The sequence below is a fragment of the Zalophus californianus genome, chromosome 6 (genome assembly GCF_009762305.2).
Source record: "Zalophus californianus isolate mZalCal1 chromosome 6, mZalCal1.pri.v2, whole genome shotgun sequence".
Taxonomy (NCBI): Eukaryota; Metazoa; Chordata; class Mammalia; order Carnivora; family Otariidae; genus Zalophus; species Zalophus californianus.
In genome coordinates, this window is record NC_045600.1 from 136,516,338 (window position 1) to 136,540,265 (window position 23,928).

The window sequence follows — 23,928 nt, forward strand, 5'->3', positions numbered from 1 at the left end:
TCTCCCAGCCTCAGTACTCAATCCCCAGGACAGAAAATATGATCTCATTGGTCCCCCTCTCCAGCACTGGGTCTGCCCTGGTCTCATGAAAGCAGACACAACCACGGACACCTGGTTCTCCCTTGGTGGTGGGGGGGGGGGTTGCGTCAGGGAGAAGGAGGGGGCTTCATACATCCATTCTGTATTAACCTTAATAACAGAAGGGTGGAAGAAAGCCAAATTTCTTTTGCAACAGACATTCGTCTAACTCAGATAATGCAACTCTCTGACTACTGATACCTCAGGAGGAAGTATCAATAGGTCAAGGGTCTGGTTAGCCCAGCACGAGCTACCCTGATTGGCTCAGGAACGTGACACCATATGCTACGAACAGCTGTATGCACCCAGTGAAAGAGAGAAAGAGAGTGGAAAGAGAAGAGAGTGGGAGGAGAGGGGAGGAGGGTAAGAGGGGACAGGAAAGAAGAGAAGAGACAGGAGGTCAGAGGGTCACTGCGACTTATTTCCCCCCTAGAAAAACAACTTTCTGCCACTAGCCTGGATGTGAGTCAGCTCAAGAAGTGTAGAAGTGTATAATTATAGTATTATTAATTCATGCTGAGACGTCGAAAGGTCATTTTCCTGGAGGAACAGCTGAGTATCATGGAAAGGGCACCCGTTTTATTGTCAGGTGGCTCAGGACTCCACTGTGTGACTTGGGCAAACCCCTCCCCCTTCCCTGACCTCAGTCTTCTCTCTTGGGAACAACAGATTGCACCATCTTGCCCGAGGTTGAATTTGAAGGTTACACAAGGTCATGTGATTCACCCTCCCTTTGGACTCCAAACCAAAGCCTAGATGGAATGACTAAGACCTCGGCTCCCAGGGGTTCAGGTTGTAACCAACATCATCAACAGTCCCATCCCTTAAGCTTCTGTTTACAGGATCCCCATTCTGTCTTCAGTAGTTTGTACCCAGAGAACATGTCTTAAGAGCACAAGTTTCTTTTCTGAGATAAAGTCCTAGAGGTCAAAACATCTGAAACTTAGAATCAATCTAAAAATCTAAAAAATTTTAGGGACACGTGGGTGGCTCAGTAGGTTAAGCGTCTGCCTTCAGCTCAGGTCATGATCCCAGGGTCCTGGGATTGAGCCCCATATCAGGCTCCCTGCTGAGCTTCTCCCATTCCCTCTCCCCCTCTCTCCCCCGCCGCCTGTGCTCTCCCTTACTCTCTCTCAAATAAACAAATAAAAATTAATAATAAAAAATCTAAAATCTTTTAGAGATAAAAAAGCACTTGCTGAATTTCCATGTGCTTCAGCTCACCCTACATGGCAGACAGTTGGTTGACATAGCTGACACTCAGTGCCCATCCGCATCCCCTCATCTTACTACTTTAGAGCACCCTCCAGGCTTCCAATGACCAGCACCTGCATCGCTTTGCCTGAAGGCATTCTCTGGCCAAAGCCTGTTTGCCAGCCCATGGGCAGGACAGAAACGTCAGGGACTCCTTAATGCCTTAATGCCCATCATCCAGTTACCCCATCCCCACACCCACCTTAAGGAGGGCATGTGATGTGATGAGCACCGGGTGTTATATGCAACTAATGAATCATTGAACACTACACCAAAAACGAATGATGTGGGCTAAAACTACATGTGGGCTAACTGAATTTAAATTAAAAAAAAGAAGAAGAAGTGTCAGGGACTAACCCCCCCCCCCACCCCAGCAGCCCTCAACTAGTGGCTGGTGGAAGTCTGATAACTCCCAAGGGCATATTTTACTCTGGCTCCCAGGGTCACTCCAACAGGACTGGACTCCAGCTGCCTTGGTGGTAGCCAGCTTGACAATGCCCTCTTTCTTGGGGTGATGGTTAACTTGACGTATCAGCTTGGCTGGGCCACAGGATGCCCAAACCTTCAGTCAAACATTATTCTGGACATGTCCATGAGGGTATTTCTTTGTGGTTTTTTTTTTTAGATTTTATTTATTTATTTGTCAGAGACAAAGGGAAAGAGAGACAGAGAGTAAGCACAAGCAGGGGGACCAGCAGGCAGAGGAAGAGGGAGAAGCAGGCTCCCCACTGAGCAGAGAGCCCAAAATGGGGCTCGATTCCAGAACCCTGGGATCATGACCTGAGCTAAAGGCCAACACTCAACTGACTGAGCCACCCAGGTGTCCCCATGAGGGTATTTCTAAATGAAATTAGCACTGGAATTGGTAGACTGAGTACAGCAGACTGCCCTTCTCAGTGTGGTGGGCTTCGTCTAATCCACTGAAGGCCTGAATAGAACAAAAGTCTGACTAGAAAGAATTCTTCCTCTCTGCTTGACTGTCTTTGAGTTGGGACATCTTCTGCCTTCAGACTCAGACTGGAATTTATGCTGTCAGCTCTTCTGGGGCTCCAGCTAGCTGACTGCCAATCTTGGAGTTCCCAGTCTCCAGAATCCGCGGGAGCCAATTCCTTATGATAAATGTGTGTGTGTGTGTGTGTGTGTGTGGTGGTGGTGGTATGTGCATGGTATAATCATACATATATATACATATGATGTGTGTGTATAAATATATATGTGATTTATTGGCTCTGTCTCTCTGGAGAGCTCTAACTAATGCATGAGGCTTCTCTTCTTTGCCTCGCTTCCCCACTTCCCTATTCGGAGTTACTCCACCAACCAACCAAACTACCACCGTTCAAATCCTTGTATCAGAATCTGCTTCTGAGGGAATTCAGACTAAGACAGACTAAGCCAACAGCATTCCTGACCCCCTCTCCCTTGCTGTCTCCCTCCCACTGAGGCTGGAAACCCAGTGGTTGCTTTCCTAGCTTCCTGTGTAGTTACAGGCAGCTGGGTGACCCAATCCTGGCCAGTGAGATATAAAAGCTAATCTCTGGGGGCTTCTGAAATGCTATTTTACTTCTTGTTAAAATAGAAATGTATAGAAAGAAAACTTACCTCTTCTGTTCTTCTCCCTGACTTAAATCCTGAGATGGTACCTGGAGTTTTATCACCATCTTACAACCACAGTGAATCCATAGACCCTGGATATGCCATCTCTCATAAGACAAAGCCCCAGAATCTAATTATTTCCTCCTGGGCACTGTGTATATAGTATTTTAAGATATTGACTCTCCCTTCCCCCATTCAAGCAAGGAGTGGGTTTTGCACATTGGCACCCAGGAGAGGTTAATGGCAAAGCAGAAAATAAATCACCCAGAAGTATTTCTGGCTCATGTGTTCCAAGACCTAAGGCCTTTAGGAAAGAGGACTCCGGACATGGGATTGAGTGTCTTAAAAAGAGAGAGTTGATCTCACATGGGCAAAAAAGAGATTCCCTGGGGTGGAGGAAGAAGAGCAGGAGCAGAGATGGCAGAGAGGTCTCTGAGGCAGAGGAGACCTATGTCCTGCTCAGTGTCACACTCTGCTTGACTACAGCACTGTCACTGGCCAAAAGTAAGACGCAAGAAAGGAGGGTTGCATAGTGTACCTGGGCTGCCTGGTCTGGAACTCTGGCATCTGTGAAGTTTTAGGGAGCTACAGAATATTCCTAGACCAGAAGGACTGTGCAGGAAGGACAGGTCAATACTCAGTGCAGCCTTTGTGGACTAGCAAGCCCAATACTCTGAGGTTGAGTGATGGGTCCAAATTCCTTTATGGACAGAGACATGTTAAGAGTTTATGGCTCAAAAGTTTGTCCATGCCAGCACTAGCCACTGCACTGTTGTGAACGTTACTAACCAAGTGAGGCCAAGTCATCTTTCATGCTTTCGAAAATGAGTTCCTGCCCTTAGTAAGCAGTGGAGACAAAAATCCAATGGGACACAGAGTGTGTTCCCAAAGAGCCGGCAGTGTGATAAGACAAACAGTCATGACCGGCTTTTGACTCATGAGTTGAGTTACATGTCTTAGAAGTTTTCCAAATACTGCCTGAATTAACTGCCTGAAAAAGGTGATGTTCGGTGCCCCACCAGTAGAATGATCAAACAGGACTCCAGTTGGTTAAGTGACTTACCAAAGACCACACAGTCACTGTGGCATGGCGTTAAGACTCGGATTCAGGTCTGTCTGATTTCAGTGGACAGGTTTCTTCCACTCTGCGCATCATCCTCAAATGCCTACAGAGGAGCCTAGAGGAGTCTGAGGACCACCCTTTATACCCTAGACCCTAGTAGACTTTATCAAGCAGAACTGGTTGTGTCTTGCTGTCCAATGTGAATGTTTCCCAAAGGCAACTGCTACATCTGCTAAGGCTCGAGGTGACTTCCATGAAAACCAGTTATATTCATCACACCTTAAGGGAAAACAGCAACCTCCTGTATGTACACATTAATTAACACAGCAGAAATAGGCTCCAGTTAATTATAGAGCCTTCTTAGTTTAAAAGAAAAATGAGGAACAGGCCAGCTGCCAAAGAAGACTCAGCATCACAGAATAAAGTGAGGAAAGTGGAGGAAGGCATCACCTCTCTACACTGTCTTCATCTGAGAGATAACCCTCCGTTGAGAAATGAAAGGTTTCATGGCCAACGCCTCCAAGCCCTTGGAGCTGGCTACACACTCAGAAAGTCTCTCTCAGCTTCATCCATGTAATACCTCCCTTTAAGGAAAGGCCCTTTGCCACCAGAAAAGATGTGTGCGTCAATTATTCAGAAGGGCTTATATCAAAGAGGAAGGGAAAATTGCATGTCATTTGCCTAGCATTCAATATTTTTTCATTATTTATTACTAGCATCCATCTATTTGGGGAAGAATGAGCCAATGCTTTTTAAAAATCCATGAAAGCTTCAACTCAAGAAGTGGATAGATATAGAGCAGTGTCTTCTCCAAGACCCAGAAAATATACATTTACCACTGAGACCTTTTCTTTTTCTGCTCCAAGCATGCCAAGGAAAAGTGTATGTAAGCATGCTACATTGCTCAAACCACATCAGTCCTGTGCTTACCCTTCTGTTCTTTAAAATAAACGTGGTACCAACTAAGAACCTCATTTTGATCTCTCTAGCTAATTCCTGCAGATGTATAAACAGGATCCAGCATCTTCAAAGTGAAGTGTGTGTGGTCTGCTGGCATCACCGGCAAGTACCACCAGAGAAAACAACATTTTCCATTACAAAGAGAATGTGCAGCCCAGATATTTTAAAGGCAGCTCAGTATCATATCTTCCCCACAAAAGAAACAGAAAAAATGTTTGACCAGTTGTCACTGCCCACATGAACAGAAGATTGTGCTTTAAAGAATCCAAGAGAGGGAAGACAGTGACTCTCCCTCTCTTAACAAAGGACAGGACTCTTAGAATCTGAAGATACAGGAGACTTTCGTGACAACCTGTTCCAACAGTCCCCCAAACCTAGGTGTGTAATCAATCAAATTAGGGGTGTTTGGGGATGACATGGGATAGATACTGACATTCAGTAAATATTGGTTCCTTCCTTCCCCTTCCTTTTGTTTTTCTTCTTATGGTCGATTTGTTGTGCGATCTTATTTCCAAGTATCTCTTGGATCCAGTCTCTCTTTCCATTACTAATACCACCTCCACCACCCACAGGATCATGCCTATATTTGTTCAGCATCTTCTCGCTTAAATATTTAGGTTTGGATGGGGGATAAGAAAGAAATTATCATTTTCAGAGCCAGCTTCACAATTCCTTCCAGGGAATTATTCTCTTTGCTCAGGAAAATAGCTTGCAGTGCCTGTTGGGGCAGCAGAAACCCTGGGAGCATGGGTTTGCAAGAGAAAATGTAGCGAAAGAGGTAGTGAAATTATTCTGCTTTTGAAATGACCTGGATGAGCTGAACAGAGAAGAGAAGGAGGGGTTTGGCAGAACAGTGAGACTGGGGGACAACAAGGAAGAGGGGTCTTATAACAGGGAGGCTTACTATTTAAGTTGGTGCCCTGCTATGATATAAACTCACGCCCATGTTTCCAAATTTAAGGAAAACGTGCTACACGTGCAAAGAGTTTTTGTGGCAACCAAGGAAAGTTGATGCATGAGCCAGAGGAAAGGACAGAAGTCAGCAGAGAAAAGAAGTCAAAGTTGACCTCTGCATGAGAGCTCCCAAGACCCGCAAGAAATTTGGGGCTTTTCCACAGTGTAAGCCAACCATACACACTGTAAGCCAACCATACCCAACCATACACAGTGTAAGCCAACCATACCCAACCATACACAGTGTAAGCCAACCATACCCAACCCAACCATACACAGTGTAAGCCAACCATACACAGTGTTAGCCAACCATACCCAACCATACACAGTGTAAGCCAACCATACCCAACCATACACAGTGTAAGCCAACCATACCCAACCATACACAGTGTAAGCCAACCATACCCAACCCAACCATACACAGTGTAAGCCAACCATACACAGTGTTAGCCAACCATACCCAACCATACACAGTGTAAGCCAACCATACCCAACCATACACAGTGTAAGCCAACCATACCCAACCCAACCATACACAGTGTAAGCCAACCATACACAGTGTTAGCCAACCATACCCAACCATACACAGTGTAAGCCAACCATACCCAACCATACACAGTGTAAGCCAACCATACCCAACCATACTCTGAAGAGTCAGGGAGCTTCGTGCTAAAACTTGGGCTGAGTTAAGATTCCTGAAAAAGCCACCTGCTCTCTTATATCTCTACTCCTTCGGTGCTACTCCACCAGCTGCTCGGGAGCCTGGCACCGACACTGGGGGGACCCTATGCTCTTTACTGCCAATTTCCATCAGAAAGTGTCAGTCTTTTAAACCCATGTTCCTCCAGGTACAGCATTCACTCTCAGAATGAAACTTTCTATCATCTCCCTTAGCAGAAAAGCGTTACCAAAATGTGAGCTCTGTCCAGAAAAACAAACAAACAAAACACTCTGTGGAAGCTCTATAGGCTTGAACCTTCAAGGGGGAACAAACAAACAAACAAACAAACAACCATTTATTGAGTTTCCACGATGTGCCAGGCTGTTGGCTAAGTATTTTATTTATATTCTCTCATTTAATCCCCACAAGAGCCCTCCAAGTAAATATTCTTACCGTTGTTCAGGTAAGCAAAGTGAGGCTCACAGAAATGTGCTAATTCGCCCCAAGTGGTGAGTAGCAGAGCCAGGGTTAGCTTGTCTGTGCTGGGGCCTGTCTGTTCTCCTGACCAGGCCACCCTGATGGACTCACCCTTCACTAGATTGGGACTAGGTTAGAGTAGCAAACTGCAGAGATGCTCCTGAAAACATCAAGCCTTCCTGGAGAAGAGCATGTCCCTACTCTGCAAAAGACCATAGACGACACCAGCAAAGGATCTGGGAAAACTTCCAGCCCTCGCCAGACCAGCTCTGACTCCACATCAGCAGTTCCAAACTCAAGCTGTACGTCGGAATCCCCTAACCTTCCAAAAGCGGAGTTTCTCAGGTCTCAAATTAGCAGACCTGCTAACAGAAATTCTTTTGAGATGGGGTGCAAAAGAGACTGTATATTTTGAAAGGTCCCCAAAAAATGTGGCCAGTTCCAGAAGTGGGGTTTAAGAAATGCTGTGATTCCAGTCTTTGGGTACAATCCTTACCCCTCTGGTGCTGGTAGTGCTGCTAGCTTCCATCACAATAACTGCTCTATTTTTAAGAGAAGTTGGGGGAAATGTGGGGAATTGTAGCATTTACATATGTTCATCTGAGGCTCTATGGGTTTCTGTTTGGTGCCTGTGGCCATAAGAAAGCAGGGAGATTTCTATCTCTCCATCTGTTTATTAACTCCCAGCAAGACTGTAATTAATGAGGGGCCCATCTATTACGCTTAATACAGAGGTGATAAACAGCCACTGAGGCATGCCAAAACCTTGTTCAAGACAAGCACAAGCACGCCCTTAGCAGAAGAGGGTGGTTTAAGCCGCAAAAATACCTGGTACATGCCCCAAACCCAGTCTGGTTAGTTCTGGAAGCCCAGTGGGGAAAGAGAAACTAAACATCAGCCATATTCTCCAATTTTTGTTGGAGTAGATCAAACAGAAGAGATAGGAATAGTTGCTGTCCAGATCCCAGGTTAAGTGAAACCAGACCTAAATGAGCTAGTGTTCATTAAAGATAGCTCTAGCCAAGGGGCGCCTGGGTGGCTCAGTCGTTAAGCGTCTGCCTTTGGCTCAGGTCATGATCTCAGGGTCATGGGACTGAGCCTCGCATCGGGCTTCCCGCTCTGCGGGAAGCCTACTTCTCCCTCTCCCACTCCCCCTGCTTGTGTTCCTTCTCTCTCTGTCAAATAAATAAATAAAATCTTAAAAAAAAAAAAAAAAAAGATAGTTCCAGCCAAAAGCTGGAACTCCTTGGAGGAAGGATCCACGAAATGGCACACAGGAGAGACATATATCTAATTTTTTTTTAAAGATTTTATTTACCTGACAGAGAGAGAAAGACAGCGAGAGAGGGAACACAAGCAGGGGGAGTGGGAGAGGAGGAAGCAGGCTCCCCGCAGAGCAGGGAGTCCGATGCGGGGCTCGATCCCAGGACCCTGGGATCATGACCTGAGCCGAAGGCAGACGCTCAACAACTAGGCATATATCTAATTAAACTTCCTTTGAGAAGGTGATATTTTGTCCTTCTCTGGGATAATCACCATGCCTTTGGGATAGAAAATATTTGCATAAAATGCTAAAAGGCATTTTTATTATTTTTAAATCCTTCTTAATGGATAATTGCCATGTGACTTTTATTACACATTATTTATAGAATTACCTAGTGCCATTAAAATGTTTATTGTTGAGAAAATGTTAACTTTTTTCCTATATGCTATTACTTTTAAGAAAAATATCTTTGGCGTGGTGACGTTCATGGAATGTTTCCTAATAGCTGATGGACATCAGTTTTAAGATATTTACCTAGACCAGTGGTTTTCAAACTTGGTGCATCAGAATCACGTGGAGTTGTTCCAAAACAGCTGGTGGGGCCCCACCACCTGATTTATTAGGTCTAAGGCAGGGCCCAAGAATTTGCATTTCTAACAAGTTCCCAGGTGATGCTAATGCTACTGGCCCTGGGACCACACACTGAGTGAGAACCACCGACCCAGAGTATGAGCTCAACTTCCACATGATCTGGGGTGAGATGCAAGTTCTCACTGCCACCAAACTCCAGGAACAGAAGAGACTTTGTCCCACTCCCTCCTGTTTGCCAGGGGGCCATAAGCCTCCATTTCTCCAGAACAATCTGGGTTTATGTCTTTTGCAGTAATTTATACGTGCTAGCTCTTTTGTCACACCCCCTCATCTTCAAAAGTGCCCTGGTTTAGATGACAGGGGCTATATACACCCTAGTCTTTGTTCATATTTGCTTGATCTTAGTCCATGGGAATCCCACATGCCAAAATGGAGGATGCCGTCCTACAAAGAAAATTTGCTTTTGCTTTTTCTGAGAGCCAAGGATGCTATAGATCCGGGATCCCTTTAGCTGGGGTTGCAGCTTGCTGGAGAAGTCTCAGTTCCTGTCCCACAATGCTGGCCCTGGCCCTAGACTTACTCTCCTTATTGCAATGTTGGTAGTGGTGTTTTCCCTCAGGGGACCCTGCCTTCCCCTTGGGTTACCACCCTTCATACATCCTCTGCCCCTGGCTTCCAGCTCTGATTTCAGCTCAAGGGTGAGGCTCTTGTTACTGTTATGGCTGGTCTTATTTCACATTGGAGAGAGGATCCTGGGAAGTTTCCTTTACTTCTTTTTGTTTTTTTATATTTTATTGTGAAAATTTTAAAATACCTTCCAACCTAAAGAGAGTGATATGATGAACTCTTATATACCCACCAATCAACTTCAACAATTACCAACTCATTCCAATCTTGTTTCATCTACACCCCACACAGTTTTACACACACCAGATTATTTTAAATTAAGCCCCAAATATCACATGATTTCATCCATAAATATATCAGTAGTGTCTCTTTAAAAATAAGACTCCTTTAAAAAAATAGGACTCCTTTTAAAAATAATCAGTATAGCATTATAACACCTAAAACAATAATACCTTTGTAATATCATCTCATAATATTTCTGGAGTATTTGTTCAAATAATAATTCAGATAAGCCCCATACCTTTATAATTGGTTGATATCACTTGTCTTTATTAATTCATACATTCCCCCCACTATCTCTTATCTTATCTGTTGATGAGACCAGATAGTTTGTCCTATAAAATTTCCTATAGTGTTCTGCTGTTTGCATTCCTATGGTGTCATTTGACATGTTCTTCTGTCCCCTGTGTCTCCCATAGTTCTTGGGTAAGTCTAGAGCCAGGCTGCCCAATGTAGCAGTGTTTAGCCACACATAGCTATGTAAATTTAAATTAATTAAAATTCAATAAATTTTAATAATTCAGTACCTCAGTCACACTAGTCTTATTTCAAGTTCTCAATACCCACATATGGCTAGTAGCTACTATGTTGGACTGTGCAGACAGAATTTTTCCATCATCACAGAAACTTCTGTTGGACAGCTATTCTTATTTATATTCAGGTTAGCTTTGGGGGGAGTGGGAGTGTGTCAAGGGTACTTCAAGGGCAGTGTTGCCGTACTTCTATCAAGGGCACATAAAATCTTGCTGTCTTTCTTCCCATGATGCTCATAGACACCAGTGATCATTGCCTAGACCCCGCAACTCAGGATTCCAAAATCCTAATTATAAAGTTATTTCTTCAATTATTAGCTGGAATGCTTATATAAAGAGAAACTTCCCCCATATCCACTCTTTGCTTGTCCTGAGATACAGTTTGTAAAGGAAAAGCAAAATAGACATCTGATTCTTTCTCCTTATCTATCAGTTTTCAAAATAATAAGCTGGTACCCTAGCATCCTCCAAAGTGACCAACGAGATGTTTTATTCTGAGCACCCTTATGAACCTATGGAACTCAGAATAAAACCTATTTGATGTGTTTAGGTCAACTGATGTTCTTAGCTACAATTAATAACATTGGGTATATATTTTTTGTATTTCCAATGCTGTACTTTTGTAATTAAATCTTAGAAGTAAGATTTCTGAGTCTCAAGGTAAATGCACATGTAATGTGTTCACCATCTCATGCCTGGCATATAGCTACTCACTAGTTATTTGCTGCCTCTTTATCCATAGTAAACCTAATAATAAGTTAGAAAACAAGTAAGAGCTTTAAATAAATGCTGTGGTACCACTCTTGTCTTTAGTTGCTGGATTCTGATATGAGCATGGCTTAACCACTCATTAGTTGGGGTGCCTAATAATTAGAGTCTAGAGGGGTGTCCCAGTAGCATATTCAAGTTTTTAATAAAACCATTTTAAAAATGTATAGAACCAGGACACTTCAGTGGCTCAGTCAGTTAAGTACCTGCCTTCCACTCAGGTCATGATCCCAGAGTCCTGGGATCAAGTCCCACATCAGGCTCCTTGCTCAGCAGGGAGCCTGCTTCTCCCTCTGCCCCTCCCCCTGCTTGTGCTTTCTCTCTCTCTCTTTCTCTTTCTCTGTGTGTCAAATAAATAAGAGTCTCATGCTCTACCGACTGAGCTAGCCGGGCGCCTTGTGTGTCAAATAAATAAATAAAATCTTTAAAAAAAATGTACAGAACCAGGAAAAAAAAGTAAATGGTGCGTGGAGGTTATCCAACCCACCCCTCTCATCTTATAGCTGGAGAATGGAGGCTTGCCAGTGGCCTGATTTCCCCCAAGTCATCCCAACAGCTGGTTTATGAGTTGGGACTTCCATTCCCTGCAGATTAGACGCAGGCACTTTTGATTTGCCTGCAGACTGTCTTCTGCACAGGATCTAATTTTTCATTTAGGACCAGATATTTCTTTCTTAATCTGCCGTAACACTAGTCAGGTGAAATAGCCTGTGTCCAGGAGGGCAGGAATGAGCAGCCCCCTCAGATCCATCTTGCTTCTCCAGCCAAAGCTGCTGCCCTGTGTTTCATCACCATCAGCTCTGGATCCCCAGGAGCCAGCCTCCAGATGCCTGTCAGCACAGCAGGAGAGCCAGCCAACCCTGGCTATCTCCGCCCCTGCCTTCCCTGGGGAAGGAGGCAGCCACTGCTGCTCCTGGAGAGACAGACATGATGACTAAAAAATCAGCCTGCCTAACGGAGCCCAAGCTCTTGCTCCGGGGTATGGAAGCCTGGGTGGATCCTGCCTGGCTGTCAGGTCGGGGCTCAGCAAATCAGGCCAATGATGAAATGAAAGACGTAAGGGGCTTGGGGATGCTGCCTCCATGATCTCTTATTCTACTGCATGGTTCTCTGCCTGGGGCAAAACACCCAAGAGGACTGGGCCTTCTCACAGCTGTTCCACTGGCTGGAAACAGCACATATAGATTAAGGTTCTCTCCCCCAAAGACATTCCAAAGGGCCCTAGAGAGGACCCCCCCCCCCAAGAAACTGACTCCTTATGTTCTGGAGTTGTCAGCTGCATTCACCCTGCATTGAACCTCCCAGCACCCTGCTCAGGTAGGGCCACTCTCTTCCTCCAGATCTGACATTTGTACCTAAGCCACACCATCCGCCTATGACTGCCCGAATGCCATCCTGCTATATTACTTCCCAAGAGCACAGGTCACTCTGTCATATCAGAGACCAGTGATTTAATCTGGGATTCTCAGAGCCTCATAGTTTGTGGATGGTAGTGATATTTACAAAGTTTTCAAAACAGGATAGTGTATATTTCTCTTCCTATCTGTGCCCCCCAAAAATTGAGTGTACGTGTTGGGAAAGGGGAGTTAAAACACATAAAATGCTGGCTGTGGGAGGAAGCTGCAACTATGGGGGTTCTCTCACCCTCCTACAAGGTAGAGGCTCAGAGCACTTCCTCTCTCATAATGGTCAGAGAAAGGGGTTCTAGGAGCAAGCAGACCTAGGCTATAACCCAGCCTTCATGAATGCTGGCCATGTGAGCTTTAACAAACTAATCCCTGTGAACCCATTCTTCATCTCTAAAACTGGAACACCCACTCACAGAGATAAGCAGCTAAGAGAGCCCCAGACACATAGTAGAAGCTCAGCTAAGGCTGGTTTCTTCTACCATCACCTTCTCCTTGGCCTTCAGGAAGAGGCAGTGTGGCCAAATGGTTTCAATTTTCCTATCTGACAGACACAGTCTTAAACTCCCTGTCACTTGTCACTTCAGCTATGGGTGACTTTCCCTCTCTGAGCTTGAGCTTTCTCATCCATGAAAAAAAAAAACTGCCTTGCAGGATTGCTGTGAGGGTTAGTGATAAAGTGCCTTGAGGCATTTGCTCAACAGAAGCTAGTTCTTCCTGGTTTTCATGGCTCTCCCCCATCCCCACCATGTGGGCTCTGACCCAGGAGCACCACACCCCAGCACAGGAGGATCTAACATGGAGTGAGAAGATAGACGTTGACCATGTTGTATGCCAGGAATTCTCAAAGGGGGTGACCTCAGTCCCAAGGGTGTGAAAATCACTTCTTGGAGGGAGCAAAACTTGGTTCTGCAAGGGGAGGGGGACCTTAGGTATCACAATGGTTGGTGGCTCCTCAAAGGGCCAGGATATATAAACAGATACATGGTGCATCTGTGGTATTAAAATTTCATGGTGGGGAGGGAAGTGTTGGCAATTGGGATGGATGTCTAAAAAGCTTCCTGGGGGCTAATAATGAAAAAAAAAACAAGTTGAAAAATACCACTATATAGAAACCAGAGACATCTGGGGAGAAGAGGAAAGGGCTGATGGAAAGAGCAACACCCCATCTGGGTCAGCAAGAGTGTGTGGGAGAGGGGCTGAAAGCAGGTGGAGTTCAATCCCACCGGCCGGAAACCTACATATGATCTTGGTGTGGACGGTTTTTGTTGCTGCTGCTTTTTTTTTTTTTATTGGGTCTGTGTTCTTTTTTAATATAGATTGATTGATTGATTTAAGAGAGAAAGAGAGCACGTGCGTGCAAGCAAGGAGAGGGGCAGAGGGAGAGGGAGAGAGAAAGAATCTGAAACACACTCCATGCTGAGCACAGAGCCCTACCCTGGGCTCAATCTCACGACCCTGTGATCATGACCTGAACCGAAACCAAAAATCAGATGCTTAATCAACTGAGCCACCCAGGTACCCTGAATCTCTGTGTTTTTTAAATTACAAAGAAGAAAGTGCTAATATATATTGAACACTTATGTGCTAGGAATTGTGCCCGGTGTATGAACTGTATTACTCCCATGTGATCATGAGAAGTAGGCTTCAGTTTAACAGATGAGAAAACTGAAGTTCCTTGAAGTTAAGCATACGGTTCATTTGAAGCCTGTTCCTTCCAGAGTGGCCATCTTGCCAAATGGCTCCAGACAGTTGCCTGATGGTGCCTGGTGTTCTGGAGCCATATGAAAGAGCATCCCCTTTTCACTCTGGTAAGTGTCCTGGTTTGGATAATAAGTAATCAGCCTACATCACAGCTACACTGTTGGACTGCCCATCCCTCCAGGTATTTCCATAAAGAGGGCTGGGATCAGAGCAACCCTGAATAGTCTTGTGCAGCAACACCCTCATCAGAGGATGCAAAGAAGTTCCTGGAGGAAAGGAGGCTGAGCGGTAGCAAGAAAAGTGGAGAGTTATGAGAGGACTCCCATATTCTGAAATCACAGCCCGCCTCCCTTTTGGAAAGATCCTGCACAAAGCCCTGTTGCATGGATGTGGACCTTTGGGAGCTCAGAGGAAAGCAAAACCACATTTTGTGGCCGCCACAAAAGCATGCTGCAGCTGTGCCAACATTTGGTGGATGGCATACCTGGGAGTCACACCTACATGCACCCAAAGAAGCTCCAGCCAGGGTCTGGTCACCGCAGCACCAGTCCGGCCCAGGGACACCACAGTCTGGGACTGGAAACAGGGAGAGTTTGGAGTTGTAGGCTCCTGGACAGTGGACACAAGCCCTACCTCCTGCCTACCCACCTGGGGTGTCATCTGCAGACCCTCGCCCCGCTCCCCTAACTGACATCTGCAGGTTCAAGCGGGAAGTCGAGGCTGCTAGAGACGTTCTATTTGTGCCTGCATCTGAATAATTTAACACTCACCCCAAAATAGACTATTATTAGAATTTGTCAATTCCTGTGCATTTGAGCAGTCTCCAAAAAAGAAAAGAAAAGAAAGAAAGAAAGAAAGAAAGAAAGAAAGAAAGAAAGAAAGAAAGAAAGAAAGAAAGAAAGAAAGAAAGAGAAAGAGAGAGAGAGAAAGGGAAGGAAAAGTTCCTACGCACATTGCCTGAGAGCCATGCAATGGGAGGGCGGTAGTTCTCACTGGGTCAATGGGGTTGGTTTCTCCTCTACAGTCAGAGCCCTGTGCTCACGGGTGCATCTGGCCCAACAACAAATGCTGCTCCTTCACGTCTAGGTAGCTCTAAAACCAAGTCTGCACCACAGGCGCAGGACGTCAGAGAAAATGCCTGCTTTTTATGTGGTCTCAGATGTCCGTTTCCACCTTCACCACGTACTCTGTATATGACTGTACTCAAGTCCCTTAATTTTTCCAGCCCTCAGTTTCTCCCACTGCAAAATGTGAATAAAAGCATAGCCTTCCTCACGGAGTTTGGGGTTTTTTTTTTAAAGATTTATTCACTTGAGAGAGAGAGAGAGAGAGAGTGTGTGTGTGTGTGTGTGTGCAGGAAAAGGGGCAGAGAGAGAGAGAGAATCTCAAGCAGACTCCATGCTGAGCGTGGAGCCCAATGCGGGGCTTGATCCCACGACCCTGAGATCATGACCTGAGCCAAAACCAAGTGTCAACGCTCAACCAACCTAGCCACCCCGGCACCACCCTCATGGGGTTTTTATAGTGTTAACTGAGCCAATAGGGGTTTATGGGAGAGGTCTCTCAGGCTGTGGCACATAACAGATCCTAGTGGTCTTTAATGTCCCAGTCCACTGACTGTATGTGAAATGCTGCTGGTTCCAGGGGGCACCACAGACAGGCACAGTTTCCAGCCGAAACCCATTCTCTTTTTCCCATTGTTTATCCTGCCAAACAGTGTAAAAGAACACCAACAAGAGCAAAACAAAAAACAAACAAAATACACGTATATATAGCCACACACACATAATACATCTATATGTACACACACACATACATGTACTCATCTGCTCAACCTCTAAGGCAGATGCTCAAATCACCTGAGCTCCTGGAGAGCCCCTAGGAAGTGCCTTGTCTTATTCCCTTGGGGGCTGTTCCAAACCTTCCTCAAGAATCCCACCCCACTCCCTAAACCCAAACCACCACTCTTACTTCCTGAACGTACCCGCAGGTCAGTGAACACTGTCGCCTTCACTCACAGTGCCTCCTGCCTCCATCCATCCCATTCTCCCCCTCGCCATGCCTCCTCCTCAGCACCGCTGCCCATTTATAAAGCTCACCTCCACCCTGGGCTCAGCCCGGCCTCCCCCATTTGTTCCTAGACTCGGCTCCATCCCCCACCTCCTCCCTCTGCATCTCTAAGCTCCACTTCCTCACACTCTCCCTTTTTCACCCTGTAAAAATGCTCAAATATCACACCATCTGAAAACATTTCTCTCAGCTCCCTTTCCCACCACCCCAATCTGCATCCTGTCGTCCTTCCTTTTGAGACAGGGGAGCTGAAGGGGCTCCATTTTAGGAAGGCTCCGTGTCTGCTGTGTTTCTGCCAGGCTCCATTTCTGAATAAGCCAAAGAAGCTTGAGGTTCCCATCTCAAGGGGAAAGCCAGAAAATTAATCATTCGCAAAGTTTTGTCTGAGGCCCCAAACCCCTGATAATACCTAAGAAGAGCCAGATCCCAAACATGTTCTAGGACATTACTTCGAATAACCCTCAGCTGACACAGGCATCCACACCAGAACTTTTAGTAACTTACGGAATAACACCCCTTGTTCACCTGACACTTGTGCTTGATTGGACCCTACCCTGGATTCCTGGAACAAAGCGTACCCTAGACCCTTTGCTAACAAAAGCCCCTACCCCAAGCAACACTGAAAGTCATTCTTCTCTCCTTTCCGAGTCCCCCAGACACTTTGTCTGCTATTCTCTGTCACTCACACTATTCAATAAATTCCATTTGCACTTTCTCCAGCTCATGTTTGATTTCTATCCTGATTCACTGGCCTGTGTCCTGCCCCCCACCCTCCTGTCTTCACTCCTGGTCTTGTTCTCACCCATGCTCCAGAAGCACATCCTCCGGGCTCACCTGGATGCCCTGATGACCATGCAGGCACCTCCTCCAGGTCCCCCTCCTCCTGTGCCCCCTTCCTGGTCAGCCCTCTCTTGCACTGGGATCCAGGCACCCTGCTCTCCCATGGCTCTCCTTCCTCCTTGAATGCTTCTCTCTCCCACTCTCTGTTCCTCATCCTCCACCTCCAGCTTAAACATAGGAAATGTTTCCTACGGTTCTATGCACCACACATCTCTCTTCTGCCTCTGTCTCCCTGGAAGACTGCTGCCACTTCCACCCTGTCACCACATAACACGACCTTGGCCTCATCCCTGAATTTGCAATTAGCTCATGCACCTGCCCACGCAGAGGTCCCCCAGCACCTGAAGTGGCAATCCAACACTCTTCCACCCTCCCTCTGAGCTGCCAAAACCTGGGAACCTCAGCCCCACTTCCCACACCTGCCAAGTCCCAGCCATCCAATCTCAACGTCGTGAGTCATCTTCAGTATCTCCTTTCCCTTCTCTACCACTGTCCCGGTGTAGGCAGGGGCATCCCCAACCTGCATGCAAGACAATTGCCCACACAGCCCCAGGATGGCAGCCCCCCATCCTCCCCGAGCCATCGACATCCCACTGTGGAAAGTCATCTCCTATTAACATGCACTTCCCCCCTGCTGAGCCATGCCAAGTACCGGTCACTGAGCAACGTGCTCTAACAGTTTGGCACACTGAACTTTCTCAAGCCCCCTCCGTGGGTACTATTCCTGCCTCCATTTGGCAGAAGATGTAGCAGAGGCTGAGGAAAATCATATTGGTGGGCACACAGTTAGTAAGCAGCAGGGCTCAGAGTCTAACCAGGGAAGAGACCAAAACCCACAAAGTCATACTGCCTCCAACCACAGACCGGATCGGACTAGGGAAAAAAAAATGCCCTCCAAAGAAGGCAGGGCTCCCTGCTGCCTAGCAAATTCCTGGCACAGTCCTTGTGTGAGTCCCCACACAAGGCTCATCATGCTAGACGCACCTTTCCATTTGGGTTCCAGCCACCTTTGTAGACACATCTGTGCACCCAGACCACGTTCCAGCTCTGGGCTTTTCCCAAACATATGACACCTTTGCTGGCTTTGCCTTCTTGCTTGGCTCAGCCACGATGCCACAGTGCCTCCCCAGATTCAACCCCGGGCCACTGACTTCTTCTTTAGCACACCCAGCACTTTGCTTATCCCTTTGCTGCAGCCTTCATTTTATTCTACTTGATGTGATGGTCAGTTGCATATTCATTTTGCCAAGGACACTCTAATTACTTTGAGGGCAGCCCCCCCACAACAGACTCATTTCTATACGTGTTCTGTATCTAACCCAGGACATGTTTGATATTTGTGACGTGGCCCACTGCCACTGTGATGATTTAACCCCCGTCTACAGACTTGCACATGACGACACAGGGATCTCATATTCAACCAGGTGGTGTGGGGTTGGGGGCTTCCGGACCCTGAGTCGCTATCTGGTCCACTCACTTCTTCTGATACATGCAGAAAGATCATTGCTTATAAGCTGTGAAGTTCATTTTCAAGGAAAGAGCAGAACAACTTTTGCATTCTGACACCTCCTCCTGCTCTCCCATCCCACTTTCTCGGAGAACAGCCTCTGAGGCTGGCTGGCCGTGGGTGGGGTGAACACGGCTCCCGGGAGGGACTGACAACCTCTGTGAGACACCACGCGGGACATAGGATGTATCCCCGGAGAGTGGAGCTGCAGTTCCTGCACTATCTCAAGTTTGGTTTGAGCCCTTGGGATGAACCTGAGAAAGAGAAGAGTGCTCATGGGTGTACTCCTTTCCCGTCCTCCACACAAATGCCTGGGGGATGTTTTTCTGTGCAGAGCCCCAAATGTCATTATTCACAAACTCTTCCCAAGTCTCTTTAGAGTCCACAAAACACATGCCACAGTAAGGCTTATAATGAGAAAAAGGAAAGAAAAGCTCAAAGAACTACTCCTGAATCTGCTTAGCTTGGCAGAGCTAACACGGAAATCCTGGTGAACCCCTGGGACTATTTCTACACCCCCAATACGCAGCGGTTTAAACTTGAACTCCACCCATAAAGGCATCATGCCAGAGCCCAGCAGAACATACAGCTCCTCCTTCCTCTCCACCCACCCCACCTCCTCACCAGCACCTCAGCTCCCTATGCACCCCAACACCCTCTGGGCTGTCCCTGGGCCCATTCTGTGTCTGTTATGCCTCTGGAGTATTTTTCTTTCTCATCCAAGAGGCTATTTGTTCCATAGAAAGAGCTTTTCTTTCCCCAAATTAGGACAGGTGTGGACAATCCCCTTTCTAAGCCCCTACTGAGCCTTTCTGCCAGAGGATGCAAGAAAAGCTGGCTGGACAGTGCTTTGAGTGTGGGTTTGGAGAACAGAATGCCTTCCTGAGCCTCAAACAGGGGGCACGGCGTAATGAGCTCATTCTAGAATGGCCACAAAAAGGATCTCTTTCCAGGCTGGCCTCTGCCCATTAATTAATTATATCCCAGAATGCTTAAATCCATCTCTCACACTCCCCACCATGCTCATCCACACTTTGCTCTTTTCTCTGAAGGTAAAGCTAAGCACCAAGGGAAAAGAAGGGTAGACATCGTCTCACGAGCATCTGCCCAAGCCCAGCTCAGAGCTGAACACTTGACGTTCATTCAGTCCTCGAAAGGACCGCCACCCCCAAGGTAGCTACAGTCATTATCCCATCATATAGAAGGAAAACATGAGGCAAACTCACAGAGGTTAAGCAACTGGCCCAGCATCACACACTAGGGATGGATGGAGCTAGGATTTGGGTCCAAGTCTTGCAATTCCAACACCTGTGCTGTGTGGTGTACAAGACAGATGACCAGGCTGAACTATTCAACTGTAAACTCCTTTAGAACAAAAGCCATACCTTAGACGTCTCTGTATTCCCCACAGCACTCAGCACAGGAAATGCCCTCTATGGGTGATAAAATAATGAATGAATGAATGAATGAATTTACGAATGAATGAATTTATGACTGGATGGATGGATGGATAGATGAATTTATGAAGGGATGGATGGATGGATGGATGGATGGATGGATGGATGGATGGATGGATGAATTTGAAATAAGAGACTTCCATGCTTCCTTTTTGAGGTGAATTGTAACCTGATTTGTCGATTTAGTTTTATGAGAAAGCCAAATGCAGAGTGGCACCAGCCACTGAGGAATGTTGGCTTTTGAAGTCAACAGAACAATCTCTGGCACACCGCAGGAAGATCTACACCTGTACGCCTTACTTCTACATTCCCACCACCTGGTTGGGAAACTGTATTCCTTCTCGTGGTTCTCCGCCTCTTTGTCTCCATGGAAATAAATCTCAGCATCCCTATCTGCTAAATCTGGATTGGAAAGGGAGCGTGGTGTAATGAAAAGGATAGTGCTGCTCACCAGAATAGGTTCCAATCCCACAGAACTACGCAGCTTGCATGAACCTCAGTTTCCTTGATGTTCACGTGGGGTACAAATGCCCTCCTCTGTGCCTCACCAGGAAGGGATGACAACTTCAACAATGAGAGTGTGCAGGGAAACTAGGGTGACCAGCTGACCATCATCCAAGAGTTTTCCCAAAGGGTATGCATTACCTCAGTAAGGATAATGGTGGTAGGCCGAGTAACGCCCCTCCAAAGCTCTCCACGGCCTAATCCCTAGAACCCGGGCAGACGTTATTCTATGTGGCAAAAGGGACTTGCAGATGAGACTCAGTTAAGGATCTTGAGATGGATCCTGGGTTGTCTGAGTGGACCCACTGTGGGATCCCAAGGATCCTCATAACTAACAGAGGAAGGCAGGGGTGTCAGAGTCAGAGAGAAACTTGAAAATGCTAAGCCGCTGGTTTTGAACATGGAAAAAGAGGCCACAAGCCCAGGAATGTGCTTGGCCCCAAGAAACTGGAAAAGGCAAGGGGACAGACTCTCCCCTACAGCCTCTGAAAGAATGCAGCCCCACCGACCCCTTCATGTTAGCCCAGTGAGACCCATTTCAACCTCCGATCTCCAGAACTGTAAGACCATAAATGTGTGTTGTTTTAAGTCACTGAGTGTGTGGTCATTTGCTACATCGGCCATGGAAAACAAATGATCCCGGCCCGAGATCTGGCTCCCACTCTAAATCAGGTTGCATCGACCCTACAACATGAGTCCCTTTGAATTACCCAAGCATTCCAGACTGAGATATCAACCAGGATGCCACAGTATTTATCTGCAAGGAGAGATCTACCTGTAAGCCAGGCTCCTCAGCTTGGCATGACTAACATAACCCCTTCCAATAGGCAGACCGGCACAGGAAGGCTATCTGGAAGGACGCTGAAGAACACAGAACCAGAGCGAGCAAGGCAGATGAGTCACCATGCTCCCAGCTCCAGCTCAGAGCCTGTTGCACTCGTGCCCACAACAGAAGCAGCCTTGCCATGGGAACTCTCCCACCGGAGTCTCTCGGCTGCAGTGCCCTCTATTTTGGGCAGTAATTGGAAGGCACCTGTCCACACCACCTTCTGAGAAACTCCTCTTTCTCCACATACTTGGCTTACCAACACCTCTTAAAAGTGTGTGTTTTCTTTAGTACTATGACAATTAAATCGGTAATACATTTAAAGCACTTAGAATACTGGAAGCACTCAACAAGTATATGTTATTATCATTATTACTATATTCAATCCAGCTGTGTCAAGTACAGTGGCGCTGGGGGCCGTTTTCTCAAGGGGACTTCATTTTCCCACTCTGCTCTTCACGCCCGGGTGCTAAATTTCCGAGTTCTCGAGGGGACCCTCATCGCTCGTACTGACGGCACAGTGGTGATTATACAAGGCCAACTGGGATCACTGTCAGGTGAGCTGCAGAACCCTTTTCAATAAATGAGGAAAAGGAGGGGAAGCTGTGAGTCCAGTGCCTGGCATAGAGCAGGAACTCAGGTGTTTACATCCGTACTCATTCACTCTCTGCAAGGGGCTCAACTGTCCCCTCCGAATGCATATGCTGAAGTCCCAACCCCCAGCACCTCAGAATGTGACTCTGTGTCAAGATAGGGCCTTAGAGATGCCTGGGTGGCTCAAAGTCAAGTAAGCATCTGCCTTTGGCTCAGGTCATGATCTCAGGGTCATGGGATCGAGTCCCACAACAGGCTCCCTGCTCAGCGGGGAGCCTGCTCCTCCCTCTCCTTCTGCAGCTCCCACAGCTCCCCCTGCTCATGCTCTCTCTCCCTCTCTCTCTCAAATAAATAAATAAAATCTTAAAAAAAAAAGATAAGATAAGGCCTTTAAAGAGGTGTTGAGTTACCATGAGGCCCCAAGGGTGGCCTCTGACCCAGTCTGACTGGTGTTCTCATAAGAAGAAGAGATGAGGACACACACAGAGCCCCCAGCCATGTGCCCCTGCAGAGGGACGCCCGTGTAAAGAGGCGTCATTGGGGCAGCATCTACAAGCCAAGGAGAGAAGTTTCAGAGGACACCAACCTGCTGGTACCTTGGGGTCGGGTCTCCAGCCTCCAGAGCCATGTGAGAAAGTGAATGTCTGCTGCTCAAGCCGCCCAGTCTGTGGTCCTTGGTCAGGGCAGCCCCGAGCCCACCAACCTGCTCCCCTCTCGAGAACCAACACTTCCGCATCTCTGGACAGCAGAAAGTTGGGGGATGACTTCACAGAAGACCCTGATCTCTCTGCGGGCCTGAAAAGCTCTGTTTCACACAGGAAGAGCACATGTGCTCCCACCTGCACCCGGCTGCCAGGCTTGGCACCCATGAGACGGTTCTCAGTCCCTGAGGAAGGAGGTGCCGTTAGCTTCCCAGCGCCCCCCCACCTCAGAGTCCTGCTTAGAGAGTCATGCCTCGTAGCCTGCGGAGGATACACCACAGGCGCTGCGGATACGAGAAGCTGTAAAATCACACATGACAGATTCATGACGTCCCTGAGGGAATAAATAGGGAGAACAGATGGAGAGATGAGGCAGGGAGATTTCATTTAAATCTTAATAACATTTTGATAATTTAATGAATGTGGTGAGAAAAGAAAAGCAAACCAGTGCCAGTGAAACAAAACAGTTTGCTCACCTTGGCGTTACCCCAAGATGATGTGCCCAGAATGAGGGGCACAAGGTTCCATGGACGAATCGTTTCCTAAAGGATATTAAGCATCCTCTCTGAAACTGCCAGAGCTAAACGTCTCTCACAGTAGAGAGACATTTGGGGCAACACAAGGCACCTCCTCTTTCCCTATACACCTCTTCAGGGCACATCTCACGGCCACAGTCCTCCACGCAGTCCCAGGTGATTTCCAGGTAAAGGGGGAGGGGGAACTTATAGACATGCAGGGGACACAGACCAAGTGTGCTCAGAGCTCGGGTTTGTCCCCCCCGCTGATAGCTTATCTACACATCCAGTCTGTTCCCAAATCACCTCTCCCTGCTCGTCTCTGGAGACCTTCATGAAGACAGGCCCAGTAGAGAGAAAAGAGCACTGCACAAGGAGTCCAAAGGCCTGGATCACAGCTCTATCACACACCAACCACGGGACGTGGGGTGTGTAACTTAGCTTCCCTGTAAAGTGGCAAGAAGACTTCCTACCTTGCAGGAATCTGTTGCACAGAGTAAATGAGGTCTACTCTTCAGACGATAGTGGGCAAATAGCTGGCATTCAACAAATGCAAATCCCTTCCACCACCATTTCTGTCCCACAAATAACACAGCAGACACAGGGGCCCATGAGTGTTCCCTGCATGGATCTTGACTTTTGAGGTTATTCCTCGAGAAGCAAATGCAGGCTCTATGGTTTTATGGCCCACCCACACTGTCT

The 23,928-nt window shown here is 47.0% G+C and overlaps 1 protein-coding gene across 6 annotated transcripts in view; it reads right to left on the reverse strand.

Annotated features, from left to right (window-relative positions):
* Positions 1–23,928, reverse strand: part of SV2B (synaptic vesicle glycoprotein 2B) — a 197,500-nt gene that overhangs the window by 151,614 nt on the left and 21,958 nt on the right. Inside the window, exon 1 of one of the 6 annotated variants that reach the window (XM_027572482.2) lies at positions 22,597–22,620. The exons of the other annotated variants lie outside the window; for them this stretch is intronic. The gene's annotated coding sequence lies outside the window, so the exon portion shown is untranslated. Of the gene's footprint in view, positions 1–22,596; positions 22,621–23,928 lie in introns of those variants that run through there. 6 annotated transcript variants of the gene reach the window in all.